This window comes from Electrophorus electricus, chromosome 7 (assembly GCF_013358815.1).
Source record: "Electrophorus electricus isolate fEleEle1 chromosome 7, fEleEle1.pri, whole genome shotgun sequence".
Lineage (NCBI taxonomy): Eukaryota > Metazoa > Chordata > Actinopteri > Gymnotiformes > Gymnotidae > Electrophorus > Electrophorus electricus.
The window spans coordinates 19,491,974-19,515,650 of NC_049541.1; the positions used below are offsets into that span (position 1 = coordinate 19,491,974).

At 39.5% G+C, this 23,677-nt stretch overlaps 1 long non-coding RNA gene across 5 annotated transcripts; it reads left to right on the forward strand.

The window, feature by feature from the left end:
• The first annotated feature begins 258 nt into the window (after window positions 1-258).
• Window positions 259-23,329, forward strand: LOC113583920. Of its 5 annotated transcripts, none has more exons than XR_003411360.2 (5): window positions 259-852; window positions 8,987-9,091; window positions 11,390-11,507; window positions 11,741-11,955; window positions 22,106-23,329. It is a non-coding gene; the product is annotated as an uncharacterized LOC113583920 (long non-coding RNA). The 5 variants fall into 5 exon arrangements; XR_003411361.2 differs by having other exon boundaries at window positions 11,826-11,955; XR_003411359.2 differs by having other exon boundaries at window positions 259-557; window positions 683-852; window positions 11,390-11,955.
• The last annotated feature ends 348 nt before the right edge of the window (window positions 23,330-23,677 follow it).

The following is a 23,677-nucleotide window of genomic DNA, read 5'->3' on the forward strand; positions in this document are numbered from 1 at the left end:
TATCTCTAAGAGGTGCCATGCACCATTTACTGCTCTTATCTTTACTGCACTTTTTCTCAGACTCTTGTTGTTTGCTGAGTGCCTGAGTTTTGCACAGCACGTGTTAGATCAGTGTATCACGGCCCATGCTTTAGAAACATTAAGAACAGGTTGTGCAGGCGTGCTTGCCCTTTTGGTGTTGTCTGTGTGCATAGTTATTGCACGCATGCTTCTGTTTTCTGTTTTCTGAATAGCCGCTTGCCTCTGCTTTTTGTTCATGGAAATATTGTGACAAAACCATAAACCGTCTGGTTTCACTGCGAGTTATTTTTACTTTTGCAACTACATTTCCTGTCGAGCACAGTATAGCCTGGTGTAAGTACAAACTCAGATAATCCTAAAACCTGGTAACTGCGCGTGTCTCTGCTTCAGTGACCTCCCTGACAACTGCGCGTGTCTCTGCTTCAGTGGTCTCCCTGACAACTGCGCGTGTCTCTGCTTCAGTGGTCTCCCTGACAACTGCGCGTGTCTCTGCTTCAGTGGTCTCCCTGAGCAAGTCTCTTGCAGCGCTCTGGGAGGTATACCAACTGAACCAAGACAAAGCGAAACTTGATCATTTGTCTAACAACATGGGGAAACAATACAATTTATGAATGGTATGAGACAGAATTCACAATCACATTATTCCATATCCCATCTCCAGGATTCCAGTTGGAGGAAAAATCCTCCCAGTTTCGACGTCATTGCGTGGGCAGGACAGAGTTTAAAATCGCTGATCAGAAACGCGTCTAAAGACTGCGGGCTGGAAGGTGGTGTGTGAAGGAATTTAAGAACCATCAACCAGATGATATCCCAAAGCTTCCAAGTGCATCAGTAAGTAGTTACCCTGTTGTTGCTGTTTTTGTTTTTTTTAATAAAAACGGAATGCAATGTTTATAACAGTTTTCCGCCACCACTTAATGCAGTTTAAACTATTGTAGCTATCTTAGCTATTGATAACTAGGGTAGGGTAAATGTTCCGTCGATATTAATACAATATCTACAATAAATTAATACAACGGCTCGATACATCTCATAAGTAACTAAATATCTAGCTCATCTGGGCTATGCGTAATTTATTTCAGAAACATGGTGGCAGGTTTGTTATACAAAGCAGAGGTGCAAACTTGCATTTTCACTACATGCAATCGGGAAAATCGATACGGGTTACAAAAGTTGCGTAAAACTTACACTAATTAAAAGCATAGAACTAAGCTTAATCCCTGCGAAAATTAAAGTACAGTAAATATAAGTACGGTAAAACAACAACAACAACAACAACAACGAGGGTATATAAAAACAACGTGTTTATTTCACTTTGTTGTTCAACACAAAAAGTGTTTAATGCGGTAAGAAGCAGTGGCTGGACACGTTTCATGTGGCAGGAGTGTTCAGAAATTGCAAGATGCATGCGCTAATGGAGTTCGCCTAGTAGCTATTTTTGCGAAGTTATTTGTTGTGTTGCATATAGTACTGCAGCTTTACAAAGAAACTTCGCAATGGAGGAGAACGCACGGAGATCAAAGAAGGGAGGGGGAGGTGAAAAGAGTATGTGTGTGTAAGGGTGTTGTAAAACATGACCGAAAGGCTGCCGTCTCAGCATGAAGTTAAACAAATGGGGTGGGAAACACAAAGAACGCTTGTGAGGGGGTGTTTGGGGTGCAGTCTTCCCTATATATGTATGTATGTTTGTCGGTAAAGGTAGAGCTACTTCCTGATTTAGGTGCACCCGGCGTGGTGTAGTGGCTCTCCGGAGATCTCTGTAATAAAGGCGCAATTAATTGTGTACCCGAGTGTGTTCGAGGATCGTGTTTCTTCTTCCCACATACACGAACACCTGGAGTAGGGTTGAAACTCCACAGTTGTATGGAAATGGCATGCGTGTAGGGAAAGGTTGAAAGAATAATGGAGGGACCGCAAGTAATGCGTAACTGGCTGCAATTAGATAACGTGTTTTTTCCACAGATCAAACGGAAGCTCTTAAGATGAGGAAAACAGTTTTAATGAAAAGTAATAAATAATGGCATTCTTACCAGCGCAGGAGAGGAGAGATTCCTAAAAGAGATGCTCCAGTCTCACTTCTTATCTCTTCTCTGTCTCTCTACTTCGTATGTCACAGTTTCATTAAAATGTCACCGCATACCTTTAGCCTCGATGCAAAACAAGTGTTCTTAAAAAACTGTGTCTAGATCCCTGGTTACGTAACGTTTTATTTCGCTTGATCACAATCTCCACCAGCATGATTGTGACCGAATTTCGTGGAAGTCGTATGTGGTCGCCAATAACATTAGGGCGGTGCTTTGATCAAAGGTGTATAAGGCTTATTGCGTTATTTGTATGCCTATCCATTAATGTAGGCATCCAGGTGACGTCCACCGCGAGATGCATGCCCATCTCGAGGCAGCGGACGCGGTCTCCGTTTATTTGAGTCCTGTAGTGAGCCCAGGGTCATGCGTTTCTAAATTCCAAGCTTACCGGCTTTAAAACTGTAAATTCAAATAGAATATCTGCTCTCGTCCTTTATTGCAAGTTAAAGTTAACAAGCATTGAGAATGTCTGGAGAGGTACACAGGAGTTTAATATTTATACACTTTTTCAAGGACGATTATATAATCGCCCCGCCTTTGAAGTTTCCACCATTATATCCAACATTACCATTATATCCAACATTATATCCATACATTATTTACCAATTTATGCAAATGTATTCAATACTTATACCAGTTGGAGTTTGGTATCTTTACATTCCAACAGACTTCTCTTTTTTAAAACATGCCTTCATCTTACATCTGCAAGATAAGGTTGTTTTTCTGTACCATCCTGAACCTGGTGAGAGTTGCACAGAGGTCTGCAGAGGCTTACCCAGAGTCCTTTGAAAAGGCCTGCAGAGGCCTCTACAGCGAACCCTGCTCTGTACACAGATCATTTTATAAGGATACAGAATCTCTCTAATCCTTTATGTTTTATGTTATGAATATTAGAATTCAACATTTAATCCTGAAAACATTTAATCCTGTTTTCCTGTAAATGCTGTTTTCATTACCTCACAACACAGTATTTTATTTCAGTATTTCATAACTGACATGTAAATAGATTATATATACAGGTTATGATGTTACATCCATGAAACGTATGTGGGATTTTCTTAGTGATGTGTAGGAGCAGTTATGAGCTAGAACACCTGGTTTATTTATTTCCAGATTCTGTGACTTTTGTGAGAGATGGTACCACCATGACTGTGTCCAGAAGCCTCCATTTGATAAAGAATACTTTTTTTTCTTCTTGATTTTCATTTAAAATGATGTGCGTTCATTCTGTAGCTCTTAGCTCAAAATTATATTAGCTATATAGTCTTATTTTAGACACGAATAACCAATTTATATTTCCTGCATAAGTTTCATGGATATAACACCATAACATGCATATAACATGTATTAATAAGCAGCGATATTAATATGCAGTATAGTTACATTAATCAGTGATAGAAGTGGCCAGTTCAAACATTTGCCAGTCCAAGCTCCACGGCCACCGGGTTGCCACTGTTGAGCCCCTGAGCAAGGCCCTTAACCCTCAGTTGCTCAACTTGTATTCAGTCATAATTGTAAGTCGCTTTGGATAAAAGCGTCGGCTAAATGCCGTAAATGTAAATGTATCACCGCTGTGCTTCAGCCCCATCTACAGATCCCCTCCCCACAGAGAAGGTGCTGTGCATATTGTGAAGTGAAACATTATTGGCCTATGTGGGGTTTTATTTTCCCCGTGGGACTTTTTCTTTTCAAATAATGTCACATTTTACTCACCCTTGTATGGTATAGCTTTCTTAGCTATACCATATTTTATTTTTATACACCAAATAACAATAATATATGATTATGCAATAATATATGTTATTTTTATACACCATGTCTGAACATAGGTTAAAACTGAATAAAAAAGAGGTCTAGGAATAAATTAAGAGCAATTTAAAAAAGAATAATAATGATAAACTTTATTTATTTAGCACCTTTTTATACAATAAAATGCAGAATCATATACAGAAATAGTACCCCCTTCCAGATGGTAGCAGGCTATACCTTACAAAGACGTTAACTGTTAATAGGAAAGGTGAGAGCCATTCTATGCTTTGCTAGACTAGAAAAAGTGCCTACACACAGGAAAAACACCAAACTAATAAAACTTCCTGTGAACTTCACAGAGACATTTTCAGCAACTTTCATATAAAACAATGTTAACCAGTAGCCATAGTATAGTGGCTCTTTTCACCTCTGAAAAGCTGCTCTGATGTTTATCCTTGTTTCATCTCAGGGCTCAGTCTTATTCTTTATTTTTAGCTTGCTTTTCTTTATTTTTCATCCTCTGTTTACTTGTCATGTAAGATGTTGGCGAAGGATAGATGGGCAGTTTTTTTAATTGATAGTTTTTGTTTATCCGCAGTTGCCTTACCAAAATTCTTAAAGCTGTTCTCTTCTTGCACTTGACAAAGTGAGAGTGCACGTGTGCACAAGCAGTGATGGACACAGCATCAGACTCTCCTCCTGTCTCTGATTGGCTGTTTTGATTCAGATACAGTGGATTCTTGAAAATGGAATTAGGGAGCCAGCTGATGTTCTCATTTACTACTGTCATAGTGACAGTTTTAGAAAATATGAGAGTTATTTTTATATGGGTCACCTCCTGTTGCTTTAATGGTATATACACTGCCTGGCCAAAAAAAAAGGTCACCACCTGGATTTAACTAAGCAAATAGGTAAGAGCCTTCCATTGGATAATTACTGCATGTGTGATTATGTTTCAGCTGGCAACAAGTTATTTAACTCCAACTGCAGTGAGTAGCTTCTCATTTGTTAAACAACCATGTCGAAAGACACATCCTGTGGTCGTGGAAAAGATGTTAATCTGTGTGATGGAAAATATTATTTGATCATGTATTATCATGTGATTCATATGTAATGATTAATATATAATCATGTTAATCCTTTCCATCATATAATCCTATATGAATGGTTTAGTCTGCATACTCTGTCTCTGTATATTGTGTGAACAAATGACTGTGGGAATGTTGCTTTATGACCTGCATGTGTTGTGACCTGCAGGGGTCGTAAAGAGGGATTAGGCTTTTGTTTTTTTGCAAATGGTGTCTGTCGTTTGAAGCGTCCTGGCATATGCAGGAATGTTCATCTCCAAATGGAGCAGGGAGTGAGTAAACAAGATCGCAGAGCACCCCCTCCCCAGGGAGGGGGTTGAAGTTTAGATATAAGGAGTAGAGTCAGTCTACTCCTTTAGAGCGTTTGCTTTCAAGCATTAGCTCTCACACAGCTGTGTTTTGTGTGTCCTATTTTCTTTATTAAATTACTCTCTTAATCTCGTCTGACTTGCTGTTTATCCAAAATTCCACCACAATCTGTTTCAGAAGGGTCAAATTATTGGCATGCATCAAGCAGAGAAAACTCCACCACAATCTGTTTCAGAAGGGTCAAATTATTGGCATGCATCAAGCAGAGAAAACATCTAAGGAGATTGTTGAAACTACTCAAATCATCTTAAGAACTGTCCAACGCATTATTAAAAACTGGAAGGACAGTGGGGAAACATCATCTTTGAGGAAGGAATGTGGTCAGAAGAAAATCTTGAATGATCGTGATCGGCAGTCACTTAAACGTGTGGTGAAATCAAATCGTAGAAAACAACAGTAGAACTCAAGGATATGTTTAATAGTGAAAGTAAGAGTATTTCCACATGCACAATGCGAAGGGAACTCAAGGGATTGGGACTAAACAGCTGTGTAGCCTCAAGAAAACCACTTGTCAGTGAGGCTAACTGGCAAAAACAGCTTCAATTTGCTAGGGAGCATAAAGATTGGACTCTGGAGCAATGGAAAAAGGTCATGTGGTCTGATGAGTCCAGATTTACCCTGTTCCAGAGTGATGGGCGTATCAGGGTAAGCAGAGAGGTGGCTGAAGTGATGCACCCATCATGCCTAGTGCCTACTATACAAGCCTGTGGGGGCAGTGCTATTATTGGGGGTTGCTGCAGTTGGTCAGGTCTAGTTTCAGCAACGTTAAGTGCCCAAAGAATGAGGTCAGCTGACTAGCTGAATATACTGAACCACCAGGTTATTCCATCAATAGATTTTTTTCCTTCCCTGATGGCATGGGCAAATTCCAAGATGATAATGCCAGGATTCTTTGGGCTCAAATTGTGAAAGAGTGGTTCAGGGAGCATGAGACATCATTTTCACACATGGATTGGCCACCACAGAGTTCAGACCTGAACCCCATTGAGACTCTTTGGGATGTGCCGTAGAAGACTTTGCGCAGTGGTCCAAATCTCCCATCATCAATACAAGATCTTGGGGAAAAATTAATGCAACTCTGGACAAAAATAAATGTTGTGACATTGCAGAAGCTTGTGGAAACGATGCCACAGCAAATGCATGCTGTAATCAAAGCTAAAGGCGGTCCAACGAAATATTAGAGTTAAGTTAAATGTTGGCATTTACAGATTTCTAATCATGAAAATTACAGTTTATATGTCTCTGGTACAGTTTACATTTACTGCATTTTGGTGACAATTTTTTTTTATCCAAAGCAACTTACAGTTATGACTGAATACAACTTGAGCATTTGAGAGTTAAGGACATTGCTCAGGGGCCCAACAGTGGCAAATTGGTGGTGGTAAAATTGGTTTTATGTTGGAAATTCAATTGATATTCCTGGAGATTCTTTTTGAATAATGATCAAGCCTACATTTTCTTACTCGGGAGAAGACAGGGAACAAACTAGCTAAACTGTGGGATCTTTATTGTGACAAGCCTGTTGGACAAACAGGCATAAGGTGCTTGTACAACAGAAAGTGGTCTCTTCTAAACTTAATACAACCTTGAGCTGACCAAAATGTCCCTTTGTTGAATTTCTTGAAAGAATTTTCATGACCTAATGAACTTTATTACATCTATAGACACAAGCAATATCTGCAATGGTCATGTTGTTGGTTAATTCATTTTACAGCTGTATATGCTTGAGGGCTTTTATGTAATTTTCCACTTGAAGAAAGTAAAAAGTAAAAAAAAAGATCCAACTAGCCACATAAAACCTTTAGCATTTTTGAAATATCAATATGTCAATATGCAGAAAGTCATATGCCCCCCCCCCCAATTTCTTCTTTTTAAAAATTATTAAAAAAAAAAAATTATTTACTACCATACCGGTACTGTAAGACTTTTGTGTAATATTTTGCTTATAGTAAGTCAGTCATCTGCATGTATATTTACCAGAACCTTCAATGTACTGAAATGTCTGTATGACATTTAAGTAGTTTTTAAGTTTTAGTAAGTCAAGCACGCAACCCTTGGCACCAACTACAGACTCAATATACTGAAATGTCAGTTTGTTCATTTGTAGTGATTTTCTGAAAAATATAATTTATTATTGTGTCCATACTTTGTGCAAAATGTCAGTTATTGCTGAGCTGTGATAGTTTTTTTGGAAACTTTAATGTTACTTGAAAAAAGATATCCAATCCTTTGATTGCTTGCTTGAATGTGTGGATGCAGCTTCATAGTAGAGTCTCTTCAATAAATAATTTAATAATGTAAATATGTTTTCCATACATCCCTACAACTCTGTTTAAACCCATTCTACATTAAATTTAATTTTACAATTTTTGGTTACCTTTTTTGTAAACAACACAAAAAAGCAGAAAAAAACTTGTTTGGATGTAGACGTTGTGTCTATGCATTAGCGATGCATTAGCAATGTTTTTTGTAGATTTGACCCGTAGCTTAGGACATTTTTTGGCAGGCTGTAGACCAAAATATTTGTTGAAAATCGAGCTAGTTCCAGTACATTAAGCTTCAAATAATAGTCTATAAGAGTGACCCAAAGTGACCTAATTTCAGATGCATGTAAAACATCATGGATCTATAACATGCCTAGTAATCACAGATCACCAACTAGTGTAAGAAAAGGTGTTGATTAATGTTGTTACATCTATAGACAGCAATAGACTCCATATTTACAGCAGGTACCAGAGTAATATTGGCAGACAATCTCTATTACGCTTTACACTACTTGGTGAAAAAGTTGATTAAGTTTTATTTATGGAACTATACCAAACATCTTAGTGGCACATCACTATGAGGCCACTAAGTATGCATGTTTGGGTAAATAATGGCTGGCTGTGTCAAGGAGTCCATGTGGGGAATCTGCTCTAATGGAGCATAAACTGGTTCAGTGAAGAACTACAGAACAAAAATCACTTTCATAAATATCGGTGGCTACATCTTGTTGCTAAAATCACTTATTGCACCTTTAAAATGCATTTTTAGCCTAATATGAATATCTTCCTATTGTGTATATGCTGCCGTTTCAACTGGCCTCTAATATTACTCTAGCTAACCAGAGCATCATTTGAAGGGTTCAGATTTTTTATGTTTATTATTTAAAATGTGTAAACACAGTAATACTTAGTCACCTGTCTTAACAAGCCATTCAGAAAAGAAACAAGTGAGGGGCACTAAGAACAAAGGGAAAGTGAGGAGGAGGGGTGAGTGAAGCCAGCCACTGCCTGAGTCAGGAGTGTTATCTCCTCCAGACCTTGGTATGTGCTGTGAGCCAGGGAATACAATACATGAGTCGTTTACTATGTAAAGTAGCGTGAACAAAGAAACGGCAAAACGTAGAGTCAGTCCCTTTATAGAATCTGTGGATGGTTTTATTGCATCCTTAACAGGAGGTTTCCTATTTAGGACCCAGTCAGCTTTTCGCTGAGAGGATTACTGAGTGGATTTGTATTGATGAAAATATTATTCGCATTGCAAATTGTGCTTTGCCAATGGATGCCGTGCAATCAATTATGATGCGTTTTGAAACCAACCTTTTGAATACCTGTTTGAGCCTTGTTTGCCGTGGAAAAGTAATATTTTTGTTCTTACTTAATTTTCCCTGCATTCCCTGCCACACCTTCACAGAGCCCCAGGTTGCAAACCCCTGCTGTGGTGTAGACCCTGGTATGTTGGGAAGCTTCTGCGTCCAGAGCCGAACTGACTGTTCGACTGGACCTTATCAGCTCACCTGTAAGTTGTTACCAATTGTCTTGGGTTAATGGTCCAAGTGTTTATTTTATTATTAAATGAATAAATGAATAAATAAATAAATAAATAAATAAATAAATAAATAATATATATTTTTGTGATAAATAGCCTTTACACTACTCCAGCAATAGTGCAGCAGATACAGCTTGTAGAGCTGCATGGAAATGGCTAAAATTGTGGATATGTGCAGTACTCTGTGGGTATGGGGACAAAACGGAATAATAATCTCGGAACAACAATGGGTATGGAGGAAAGCGTTAAGGTCTTCTGTACTAAGGGCTTTGATCTGATTCTGAATTTTTTTCATTATATGATGGATGAAGTTGTGCTCAAAGACAGTTGTAGTCGTCTGAGAGGCGTGTTTGCATTTTGGCAAATCTTGGGTCATTGTTACTAGATGGAAAGTCAACTTTAAGAGGAATGGTTAATCATTTATTTTGAAATCAGTAATGCCAAAAGTATTGTCTGGAAACAATTTGTGCTGATCAAAGTCTGACACGGATAGTCTGACATACTATCTGATATTGAGTATTACGTTTTAGTTTGATAAAGTTTAGTTGAATATGGCAGTCTAGTATTGTATTCTTTCATCAGTTGACTGTGTTTTGAGTGTTAGCTGCACACATATTAGTATGTATGGTCTGGCACAGTATTTTGATGTACCTAGGACTGCACAATTTTAGAGATGGCATTGATCCAGTAGCACATATCGGAATTATGCTTATAAGCAAAAAAAAAAATGCTGGATTGGATATTGGGAGAATTTTTTTTTTAAAGAAATCAATCTAATACTGTCATAAATCCATCTTGAAAATCACCATGGAAGCAGTCGGTGCTTTGCAGAGGGGCACAACAGATCATGCATCACAGCCAGGCTAGTTTGAGCAGGTCATGTGATGAGTCTGAACACAGCTTATGCATAGCTGCAGAGTTCAACTGTAGGCTTTTCTTCACATTAATGATTAAAATGAGATAAAATGCAAATATCTGTTCACTTGCAGATGTGTGATGACTTGCATTGCATTCATGTAGTTTTGATGACAGGTCATCTGCCTTCCGTTGTGAGCAGTTGCCTTTCTCAGTGTTTGCTTTTCTTGCCAGCATCTTGCATCCTGCTGCTATGTGCTGGATAGTATCAGAGGCATCTTTATGCAGTCTGCATCTCGGATCCTCTCTGGTGTGATACACCCTTGCTTTGATCGACCTAGTGCTTAATGCTTGATCTTGTGCTGCCATGATTAGTGCCTCTGAGATATCCTTCAGTTCTGCCTTCTCCAACCATTGATAGGATAGTCTTATGTCAGTGACCTTTGCTATTTGTCAATCATACATTCCGTGGAGGGGCTTATCCTGACGTGGTGCCTCGTCTGCTTCCATGGCGACCAAGTCGACCATCTGACTGAGTCACTGCCTCATCAGCTCATCCTTGGGGGCCATTGCTTGGATGTATTCATGGATGGTTCATGTCTCACCCTGGACAGCAGATCTTACACCTTGTGGGCCCCTCTCCTTCCTCTTTCCAGCTGGTGTATAGCCTTTGGATATTGGATCTTGGGTAGAGTGCCACATGCAATGTGAGGAGCATTCTGGGCTTGAGTTTTTAGCTTCTAGCTTCTTTTCACCAGCTCATTGTGCCTGCTGGGTACGTGATAACAGGTCATAGGTGTTTATGGCTTTGATCTTATTCCCAATCAACTGGTTCGTGAGGACCTGTTTTTGGAGGTACTTTGATGTTCCTTGCCATTTCTGCTTCATATTTCCTAGGTATTTGTAGCTGTCCTTCAGGACTGCCATAAAGCCTTGTGGTAGTTCAGTTCTCTCTGTCCTGATCACTGCTTTCCTCATTCTACTATCAGCTGACTATACTTCAGCCTGAATAACACTCCAGTGTCTTTTGTATATCCTGGTAAGGTGGATCAGTGTGTCAGTGTCTTTCCATCTTGGCATACAGCTTGATGTCATCCCTGTACATGAGGTGGCTGATTGTAGTTCTACTACTGAAACTGTACCTGTACTGTAAATATGTATCCATGCATATCAATTTTCTCCCCTGAGAGGATTTAGGCCTTAAATACACAACATGCAAAGATTTTAAATGTTTATAATTTTCAGATTTTTATAGAATTATAAAATGGAATATTATGGGTTAAAATTGGTTTAATGACATAAGCCATATTTGTTTAAAATTAAAATACTTAATATTAAGATTTAAAATTTAAAATTAAGATTAAAAGTATTCATTACTGTTTGTTTTGTTCATGTGTTCATTGTTTATCTTAGACTCAGTACATACCTCAACATCAAAGGAAGGGGAGACTGGGATCTTCTGTCACAATGCAAGCTTTTACTTGGACTTCATCTTCTTCAACGAATGATCTGCCTAGCCCAGAGAATGCAGGTAGCTGGCAGCCTGACCCTACAATACATAATGGATATCACAGTCTACAAAAAAGGACATCAAACAAAGGGAAAAATTATAAGTCTTGTTGCTTAGGCAACAAATATTCCATCAGTTCAGCCTCTCAGCCTAGGTTAAGGCCAGCTAATCTGCAACCAATCCAAACTCCTAAGTTGTGGTTTTACTCAAATTCAGCTTCTTTCAGAACTGCTTGTCCAAATTTTGCTGTACAGAATGTACCTTTGCCATCTGGTCAGCCTGGAACCCATGTGGAAAACCTGAGCCATCATCCCCACTCTTCACATTTATCATCCCTAGCCATTGTCCCCAGTCTTCAAACACTTCAGGAGACCTATAAGAATACAACAGCAATGCAAACCTCTGCCGCGGGTTGCTTTCCTTCTGTTTCTAGCAATGGAAGCACTGCATTTAAAGATAACAATCTCAGGTATGTTTCAAAGCCACCTCTTTTCCAGTCTTTGAATGTTCAACATAACCTAATGCAGACCCCATACCAACCCGCAGGTCATCACCAACAAACTGCTCCAAGTGTTCAAATCAGCGAGGCAGCTAAGACAATGAACAAACGCCAAGGTCAGATGAGAACAGTTGGGAATGGTGCTTCCTATAGCTCTTACACACAGTCCTCTACTGCTTTGCAAGGGTTCACGGCACCATCTGTGCCCCCACACTACAGAACACAGCAGGGTTCTTTTAGTCGGGGTCAGTCACAAAGTATTGTAAATCAGGTTCAAAGCTCATCTCCATTCTACAGTCAGCCTGTACCACTCAGTGCCCAGAACAGTCATGTCAGTCCCAGCCAGACAAAATACACATCGAATACTGGCCCAAGTTCATCATTACCCTTATATTTGCCTCCACCATACCAAAGTATTCATAATGTTATTCAAAGCCTATCAACACATATGACGAATCAAAATTCATCATTAAGTTTATCTCAGGAAAAAATCCCATCACAGGTTCACTTTTTTGGAGACCTTTTGGAAGAGGTACAGTCTAGACAGAACATGCAACAACACCACAACATTTCTGTTTCTGGCCATCACAGTAAAAGCATCTGCCCTGCATTTCCTGTAAATCAGTACAACACAGGGCCACATGTCCAGCAGTCAAACAGCTTGACCAGTGGACTGACAAGGACTTCTCAGAACACAACATCTTGTATCACTCCCACCAGTGTTTCAAAGGATGGCAGGCAAGTGCCTGGCAAGAGGCATAACATCAGTCCTCTTTGCTTGTCTAGTAATAATTTTGAGTCTCAAGTTTCTGGGAACAAAGGTGAGCACCTGCAGGCTGCACAGTGGCAAACAGCAGGCCAAGGTGTGGCAAACTCTCAGATGCAGACATCTGTATTACAATATGGTATTCCAGCCACCCCATGTAATGGAGAAATGCAGAAGATTAATGAGCATCAGGCATGTGACAAAGCAACAGTTGTTTCAGTGGAGCATGACCATGGACATGGTATTCATTTGGAAGCTCCAGATGCCAAAACAAGATGTGAAAGGGCACAGTTCAGCAGATTTCAGAAAACTCAGAAAAAGATGAGTAATGGGCAGATGGGTGAAGAGAGACAAGGAGAGGTGCAGTACTGTATGGATCCAGCTGATTGTATAGAGGTAATAATGGCATTGCCAAAAGTGGTTCGACAACACAACAGGGCAGTAGCTGTGGTTCTGCCAATTTCTCAGCAGGCTACAAGTCCTGTGGAGAATATTACCCAAAGTACTGACGACTGCCAGTCCCTCAAGATTGATTCTATCTGGAGTCTTGTGAAGGAGAGTGAAGATGTGGAGATGATGTTAAATTCACCGAGTCAGCCCACTAAAAAAACTAAAGATCAGGTTCAAGTACCTTCTGTGCCACTACCCAAAGTCATCAAAGAGTGTGTCAAACCTGGAAATGGATCTACAGTAAACATCCCAAGTCGTGAAGTGATTTCATCTGAAAATGAGTCAACACTTGGATCTCAAAGTGCTGACATTCCTCAGTCTGAAAATGTACCTATATCTACACCCCAATCCTCTAATATGTCTCAAAACCATACCAAAGCCCCTATGTGCTCTCCTGGTGTTCCATCAAAACGTACAATACAACAAAATGATGATGAAAATATTGGGTCTCATTTGAATGATTCTTTTGATTTGGCCAAGGCACCATTGTTTGATTTTACACTGGAGAAAGTAAAAGATTTGGTAAAGTCTTTAGAGTTAACACAAGTAGAGGGAGAAAAAGAAAAAGAGGCAACAGATGTTTCAAAGTGCATCTTGGATCTTTATTGGGGTGGAGATGAGCAAAATATAAAGAAAAAGGTGAAAGAAGCACTGGCAACAGGATTATTAAAAACATCCTCAGAAGCAGATGAGAAAAAATACCACACTGTGGTATTTCAGTACCTTGATCTTGAAATCCTGAAGATGTCAAATCGTTATCACATTCTGGAAAATGAAACCAGTTTACCCACTGAGGAGTTCAAGTCATCATTGTCTTCTGATGGACAACTAGCTGATATAGATAGTGTCCTTGCAGAACCCATTACAGACTATGACTTCACATGGTGTAAGGACATTTCCCACTCCCTGCTTGGCAGTACTGTAAATCATGAAGACAGTCTAGTCCAGGTTAATGCAGATGATCCTGAAAACACTGCTGTGACCATCCATAAGGACATATCTGACACTACATCAAAAACCGTTTCTAAGAAGAGTATCATTTTAGACATGTGCCATTCAGAGCCTGATTCAGAGGCTCTTATACCTGCAGTGACTGATTGCCAGAATAATGCAATGACCCTTAACAATGCACTTTCAAACTTGCCAGTGTGTGAAGGAAAATCCCCCAGTGAAACCTCTAAAAAACAAGACATGTCAGAGAAGCAAGAAGAGAATCAACAACTACGCAGACAAGTAAATAAGGTTGTACATTTGACCCGTCCAACTGAGATACCATGTATGCTGACTGAGAGCAACAACAGATCACAACATGATAACAAAGACCACAAAATTGTTGGTGAGGATCCTCTTTCCCCCTCTGGGATTGTAAAATCCAAAGCTAATGACATCACCGAGCAGCAAGCGAGGAAAGATTGTCAAGCACATGCAGGACTATCTGTCTCTACATCTGATCAACATGTAAAAAATGGTAGTAACGACAAGGATCAATGTGACAGGAAAGAAATTTCAGATGATGCCAATTCTTCCTGTGACTCCATCTTGATGGAACTCACTCTTCTTTCCTTTGATGATACTAAAATGATCTTCAAGGAATACTCTTACTCTAACCAGCCGAGCGACTCCCCTCAGTCGTGCCAGGATGATCCGAAGAATTCAGTGATGTCTCCCATTGAGCCAAATCATGTGACAAGTAAAAAAGAACTTGTGTCTAGCAGATCACACAGTCATATTCGATTCACCTGCCCTCATGTAACCTATGTAGCCTGTGATGATGACCATTTCTGCCCCAAGTGTTGGGCTAAGACACCACTGCTTGATATAGATCTGGATGAGGTTGAATTCACCCCAAAAGAAGGTGAACCTAGTATCACAGAATTCCCTTCTAAACCAGATAATCAAAGGCAAAACTCTGGTCCACAATATGGTAAACAAGTTAAAGAACCAGTTGTCCCAATATGCCTAGACAGTGACAGTATAGCCATTTCAGACCTACTACACAAGTGTGATGGATCAGATATGACAGCCTTTCCAAAACCAGATGGGAGACAAAACTATACCCCAGTGTATGATGAACCCCAATATCTAGAATTGCTTCAGCCAATATGCCTAACAAGTGGCAGCATTACCAAGACAGTTGCAGACAAAATGTGTGATGTAAGAGCTTCCCCTAGGGCAGAGTCACCCAAAGGTCTCTCAGACATAGGAACCACAGCCATAGCAGACCTACGAACCCCAAAGTATGATGGATCAGATAGTACAACAGCATATTCAAAACCAGATGAGAAACAAAGCTATAACTCAATATCTGATGAATACCAAGTCCAAAAATCAATTCAGCCACTATGTCCATCAAGTGTGCTTATTAAATCAGCTGCAGATGAAATATATGAGGTTATGACTTTCCCCGAATCACAGTCGTGCAGCACCCTCTCAGATATGGGAAACATAGAAAATGTGAAGCCAGTCTTTCCATCCCAGACCATAAATTTAAGACGAAAAGGTTCTCCATCAAGACATCCACCACATAAAAAGCTCAAACATACCCACACAGGGCCCTTACCTGCGGATGATCTTTTTGCCCCTGACATTGTGGTCAACAATCCTCAAAAGGCTCATGAACACAAAACAGGCATCCAACTCTGTACTTATCCCTGTGATGGACAGAATTCCATAGTTAAAAAAGAGATTAGAAATGGAGGAAAGAAACAAAGTGGAAAAGAAAAACACTCTCTAGTCAAGATCACAAATCCGTCTAATCAGCATCCCATCCCAACCGAACTGGATGCTAATAGGATTTACCGAAAGCGCCAGAACGAAGTGCCAAATGTTTGTAAGACTGTTCAATCTTGGAATGCAGTCTCTGAGGAAAAAAAGGGGCCAGCATGTTCTGTACTAACAATGTCTAATAAAAGTCAACATAATTCACCTAATGATACAAAAGAAACCAAACAAGAAGATGTGAAAATCAGTTTGGTATTATATGGGCCCAAGAGCAACAGTTCAGATGACAAATTTGTGCACCGATGCCATGACCGAGACAAGATCTCAGCAGCGCCTGCTTACGTAACCATTTCTTCAAGTTCTGCTACTAGCAAGACCTACACTGATAAGCTTACAGCTAGGCAAAAGGTCTACAACAATTGGTGTAGTACATTTGTGAAAATAAATAATACCTCATTACGTAGGAAATGCCATAAACAGTTGAAGAATAAACTGAAATTCAGAATGAAAGCAATGACTGAAAATAATTGACACAGTAATTAAGCATACAGATGTTCAAGAGGACCTGGTTATGGAACAAGAACCCAAAATAGGGAAGCACCGCGTTATCACTGTGACAAAATTCAAATATGTACACATGAACAAAGTAACTGATCTCAAGAAAAATAATAACAATAATAATAACAATTGTGGTGGAAATTTGAATAAACAGCAAGTCAGACATGATTAAAAGAGTAATTTATTAAAGAAAAAAGAAAAGATGTAGCTACATGAGCGATAATGCCTACAGCAAAAGCTCTAAAGGGGTAGACCGACTCTGCTCCCTATATCTAAACTTCAGCCCCCTCAGGGAGGGGTGCTCTGTGATCCTGTTTCCTGCAATACCAGAACACTTGAAAGGACAGACACAATTTGCAAGATAAGATAAGCCTAATCCCTCTTTACGACACATGCAGGTCATAAAGCAACATTCCAACAGTCGCTTTGTCCACACAATATACAGAGACAGAGTATGCCGACTAAACCATTCATATAGGATTATATGATGAAAGGATTACCATGGTTACATATGAATCATTACATATGAATCACAGGATAATACATGGTTGAACAATATTTTCCATCACACAATGATCACAGTAGCTTGCTAAGGCCTTGTGCGGTATGCGCGTTTCAAAAGTAGACTATGAAAAGGAAGTCTGTTGGCCACTGCTTATGAATGAACATCTCTAAAGTAAATTGCAAGATTTCGTTTTATGGCTGGTGTCAAAATGAAAGCGCATCCTCCAGAAATCATCAGTTACTGAGTGGCTAACATAAAAGTATGTTGGTTCTCTTTCCAACTCCAGTAACGTAACCTTCAGCTGGTTGTTGAAGTATACTGTATGTAATATATACTTTTTTAAAATACTTGCCATGCAAGCTTACTCTTTTTTATGCATGGCGCACAGTATGCTAGATTGCATTAAATATAACCATCAGACCATGTTTTGAAGTCATTGGTAGGATCTCGTTGCTTGGTTTTTTGGGGGGGTTGGTGGGGGGGGGGGGATTTGGGATCTCTTGTTGCCTTTTTCCCTTTTGTTATTATACTCTTTTTTTTTTACAATTTGTAATGCATTTTGATTTTTTTTTAAAATAAAAACAAAACAACAACAAACATTCTGTGTTTCTTCAAATTGCTGTTCCACCATTTGTATCTGGTGTTAACCAACAAGGGAATGGCTTTCTGAAAAGCCAGGCTGGAGACCGTCTCGGTATTGTAAAGTAATAAAATGTTTTGGGGTAAAGGAAAGGCCAAAACTTATTCTGTATTTTCATGAGGCAATCTGTGATATAATTATAATAGGCTCTCTGTCACAGGTATAGAGTAGTGCAAGACTGTGTTTGACAGCATAAAGATGAATAAGATCAGAGGCCTTTTTTGGTCTGTAAGTGCAGAGCAGAGGCTCTGATGCAGGTGGTTTCAAGGCCTCTGTGGAAGTCTAAGGCAGATCACTCTGGACTGTTCCTGTGAGAAATAACATCATTAGTACTGGGAAAGATTATTGTTTTACAAGACTTTAAGAGTTCTCCAGCTAAACAAGGTTCGTTATCCTACCAAGGACAGAGTGATGCAGAATAAAGTATTTTTCTTGCACATGTTTGGTGGCGTGAGTTGACATCATTTTTGTTTAAAAAAAAGAAAAATCTTCCAATGGGATATAATGGTGTCAAGCTTCAAATTGCATAATGATGGATCTCAATTTGCATATATTGATATATTGTATGTTTGTATATAATGGTGGAGATTTCAAACACTAATATGTAAAGAAGGTGGGACGATTACAAAATCACTTCTGAAAATTATAAAGATGTGGCATCTTTGTGTGATTGTTAGGAGAGAGAGTAATGGTATTTACTAACTGTCAAAAATGATTTATTGCTTGATTTCATTGATTGATTTGACAACTGTCAATCATCCCCCAACCCCACCCCCACATATTTATTATATATTTATATATTATATATAAATATTTATCATTATTATTATTATTATTATTATATGATTTATGATGTGACAGTATTATATGAAAATAAATTAAAACACAATGAGGGATGCTCAAAATAGTTTTATTGACTTTTTTTTTTTAATTATTTAATTGAGAAATATTCACGTGATTAAAGTAAATAAAAGTTACGAGTCCTAAACAAATACGTACCACCCAGTCTTTAATGTCCACTCTGCTCCGCTGCCGGTCATGTACTGATACTCAAACATGCATATGGGTCTCAGTTGTGTCTCTCTCTCTCACTCACCCACTCACTCACCCATCCCACTCCCCTCCCATTTGCTGATTCTCTAAGAAGTCACACCTCCTCCCCTCTTACCATGCAGGAAACCCTCCCTAAAACTAAATCCCACCCTGGGTCAGATCTAGGCCAGAAAGATGACATTTTGTTGCCTTTTTTCTTTGTACCCAACCAACCAGACCTGTGTAAAAGAGGTTTCTTTAATTGAGAAATGTTATTGTGATTAAAGAAAATTTAAGTTTTCAGTCTCATGCTACACCAGTTTTTCTCTACTTTCTATGTTTGTTCAGTATCCTCTCTGACACACACTCTACAGTCAGGGGTTGTTGGCACACTCTCTCTCTCTCTCTCACTCTCTCTCTCTTTCTCTCTCTCTCACACACACACGCACACACAGAAAAAATAACTTTGTTCTAACTCTGAGCTAGACATGCATCAATTTTATTTATTTTATTTTATATTCTTCTCATATGCCAGAACTACACATCCCTTAAGATACCATAGGAAAATCTGCACAGGGTCCTGTACAAAGACAGTCCAGCATAACTATGCAGCTATGAGATGTCCCTCACAATTGCTATAATTTCTGTACAGAAATGTGAAATCCACCTTTGTCCTGCAATCTAGTCATGAACCACATTTATTCAGACAATTTTGCATAGTTTAGGGGCTGATGACTTAGACACTCTATATTTTTTGGTTACCTCCAAAATTCTGTTTTACAAGTTTACATGTGACCCCTAGCAGATAAATGTCAAATGAAAACTAGCCAATTGTCCACATTGCTTACTTTTTGGTTTTTACTAAATCTTTGAAGAAGGCACATGAAGGAAGAGGATCTGGGGAAGGGTACGATATTGCTCTGGGTGCAAATGATGAACGCAGTGCTGTGGGTACAGAGAGTCTCAAACCACCGCCTCCCTGCCTACCTGTCTCCTCACTGCCAGGTGAGGGCGGTGTGAGAAACATCCCTTGCCACAGAGCTTTCATCATGAATCATAACATGAAACCCTCATTAATGGATGGTAGTGGTTAGAAATATTAGCGTACTTGAATGAGTCTTCATTAGCTGAAACTCAAATATGTAATGTTTAAGGCCCTTGTGCATCCTGATGTTTTCCTCAGAATATTCTAAAGTCTGTGTTCTTGTGCCTAATTATTGTGAGGCCCAATTAATGTACATTTATACCCATCTTATATCTCCATTACTAAACTGAAATTATTTAGAAACTTAAAGGGAATCTAAACCTTAGAAACAACAACAAAGGGCACCATAATCCTATGGATACTTTTAAAAAAGCACTGCTTCTAAACATTATATCTATTTGCAAAAGGCTATTTCATTGCCAGGCACTTTATTCTTACGTTCAATGTAAGACCTATAGTAGTAGCTGGATGTTTCACCACTGTTGTGTTCATGCAGCTTTTTACTATTTGTCTTAATGTATAAACATTATTAATTGCAGGATATACTTCCAGGTGCCTTCATTTTGTGAGGAGAACTGAAACAGAATTGAATAAAATCTTTATTGTCATTATTCTCAGGTACAATGAAATCTGGCATGGCATCTCTCCTATAGAGGTGGTGGTGTCTCATTGGTTCTCCTGACATCAGTGATAATTTCCTTTGTCTAATTGGTGTTAAGGACCAGGTTGTTCCTACACCACTACACCAGATACACCACCTTAAGCCTGTAGGCTGTCTCCCCACTGTCTGAAATTCAGCACTATTGTTGTGCCGTCAGTGAATTTAATTATGGAGTTGAAGATGTGAATGATGCAGTTGCCATTGAATTTAATGAAAATAAAATCCAAACCAGTTTATGAATGAGAATCTTTAGGCTCTTTGATGTTCTAGTGGGGCAGTGGTAGCCTGCTAGGTAGGACTTTGGGCTAGCAATTGAAAGGTTGTGGGTTTGAATCCTGGCTCCTGGCTCCATGCAGCCACTGTTGGGCCCTTAAGTAGTGCTGTACCCTCTTGGTTCCAGGGGTGCTGTACAATCTCTGACCACACCTCACCAAGAAGCAAAGAGAAACTTTTCATTGTACTGTACAAATGTATATGTATATATGTGTTCTGGCTGGCTGGGATCTAAAGTATGTCTAGTTCTTTGAAATATGACAAGTGGTGTGGAATGTGTGACGGTATCCTCTGCTGGACATTAATTCAGACACTTCACAGCTGATTCCCTGAGCACTGGCATGATGGTGGAGGATTTAAGACATGCTGGAACATCAGCGTGTTCAATGAGAGGTTGAATATATTAGTAAACAGCTCTATAAGCTGGTCAGCACATCCTTCTAGTAACCAACGGGACTCTCTGTCTGGACCTGCTCACTGACCTTCCTCGGGGTGGTGCTGTAGAACTAGCATTAGCTCACTGCTAGGCGGGTTGATGAGTGCAGCAGCCCCAACTGAGTGTCAGATAACTGGTTGAGGACATCATACAGTGTGGCAATGTCACTGGGCAGCGTACTTCTGGGATTCGAATCAATCAAGGCCTTGAACCATGCCACAGGTTATGTGGGTTGTTATTTCTAAAGTGATCCTCAGTGTGCAGTTTGTATCTGCACTTTGCATCCCTCATGGCTCTCTTGAGTCTCCCCCATGCCTCCCAAGTGAGTGACAAAAAAACTTCACAGGACATTTTTAGGGGTGTGGGGAGAACCCCAGTGTCTGGGGAATGACGTCTAGACTTGAAGGTGTTTGCGGAAGGTGTTAAAGTTCCCAGGTTGGCTTGGTAAGCTTTTTATCTTTTAAAATCTGACAAACAATGAGCATTAGAGCACCATTTTCCAAACTCCTTCCAATTGCCCCGGTGGAACTCACAGATCCACAAGTGTCCGCCAGAGATCACCCAGCGTGGATATAGTGAAAACTTTGTTGCCGCTGAAAACAAAACCAGCAACACATCTGTCCATCCAATCCCAATGTTTTTCATTCTTGTCAAGGTTTTCACAGACTTTTACAGAGCACCTGGACATGCACACATCGTTGATGGATGTGTAAATAACATTACGTAGAGCATGTTAAGAGATGTATTGTCTCAACCCCCACCCCCACTTTTTTAACACAACATAAAGGAGACATATCAGTTTGTTTATGCCTAGACCACATCCAAAGAGGGCCAAGCCAGCTTCAAATTGTATTTATAACTCAGGACTGTGTTCAGAAAAAAAAACTAAGTAAGGGAGTTTTAGTAGCCCACAGTAAATTTTAATCGACCAGGCATACAACGTGTCCGAAAAAATCCAAACCTTTATCGAAGGGAAGAAACCACAATGATTAAAGTTAAGACCTGGCCTGTTTCAGAAAGTGGGTTTTGTGACTTTGCTAGCTGTTGTGGGAATTTATTTTGCTTCGCTTTACTTTGCTTTGTGTTTCTACAGTCACAGCATAACAGTCCGTAGATAGGCGCGAGAGGCAAGGACATCAGCGGCTCACGTGCTGTTCTACCCATAGAGACAGAAGAAGACTGTGCTAACCGTAGAGATAGAAGACACCACCTGCGCTCAGGCTAACCAAAACATAAAGTTCAGATACTTTGTAGGAGCTGTTTTTTCTTTTTTCTTTCTTTTCTTCTCTGTGTATAAGGGGAGGGGTACTTGTACTGCGAGACAGGTCTCTTTCTCTGTTATACAGGGGACAAAACTCAATAAACTTTTTACTACTCATTGCATAAGGCTGTCTGTGTTTGATGTGCTCTCATTTTTCCACCACACTAGCTGACTCAAAATCAAAGAAAACTCAGGGTTTTCGGTTTCATAGATTTCATCTTAAATCTTAAGGCTGAGCTGTTAGACTTGGCTCACAGTGATGATCTGTACAGTGCTACAAGATGAGACAGAGAGACATTACTGAATATGGTGACATTGGAATCGCGAACCCAGACATCCTCTGTGGATCTCCCTGTTGTCAAAGCAAAGAAACAGAACAGAAGAAAGCTAAAAGGGACAGCGACAAAGTTAAACCAGAATAAACACTGGCTCAGCTTTTCAGAGTTGACAGCAGGTTCTGACTTGAAGGGATTCAGGAGTGATGCTGGGTTGGCCAGCCAGATTGTTATGGTGGAATTTAATGCTACCCCTGTAATGTATTGCTATGTACCCTTGTAACTGTGAATTTTTTTTTGACAGTACAGCTAATGTTACTTGGCAAATTTGCTAATATGAATGTTTTGCTAATGGTGTTTTTGCTTGAGAGTTCTACCCTTGCTGTTTGACTAATCAAGGTAGCCATTATTCTCAAATCATTTCCAGTGATGATGTTTCTTAACATCAGCTTAACATTACTGATGTTTCTTAGGGATGCAGTAGGCTACTGACTAATAAGGATATGATTAAAACAGTTGATAATTCACCTACATCCTCAAAGGACACAAACACACCTCTCTACATCGTCTTCTCACTATAATTAAAGATGATACACACACAGTCCTCATTCATGCATGTGCTTCTGTAGAGTTTTTTCTTTATGTCCTTATGAGCACATTAAATCAAGAACAATCAGTGTTACCAGGGGCAACACCCCAATAATGTTTAAGACAACCTGTAATCACTGTGATGGAAAATATTATTCGATCATGTATTATCATGTGATTCATATGTAATGATTCATATATAATCATGTTAATCCTTTTACTATATAATCCTATATGAATAGTTTAGTCTGCATACTCTGTCTGTATATTGTGTGAACAAAACGACTGCTGAATCAGTTGCTTCGTGATCTTGCATGTGTCATGCGACTAATGCTGATAAAGAGAAACTAGCAAACTGTGTCCGTCCTGGTGGAACAGAGCAACCCGGTATGTGCAAGAGTGTTTATTGCGATAAGGAGCAGGAAATGGGTAAACAGGATGATAGAACATCTCTTCCGGGATGTGAAATTTAGATATAAGGACCAGAGTCAGTCTACCCCTTTAGAGCTTTCGCTTTAGAGCATTAGCTCTCACACAGCTG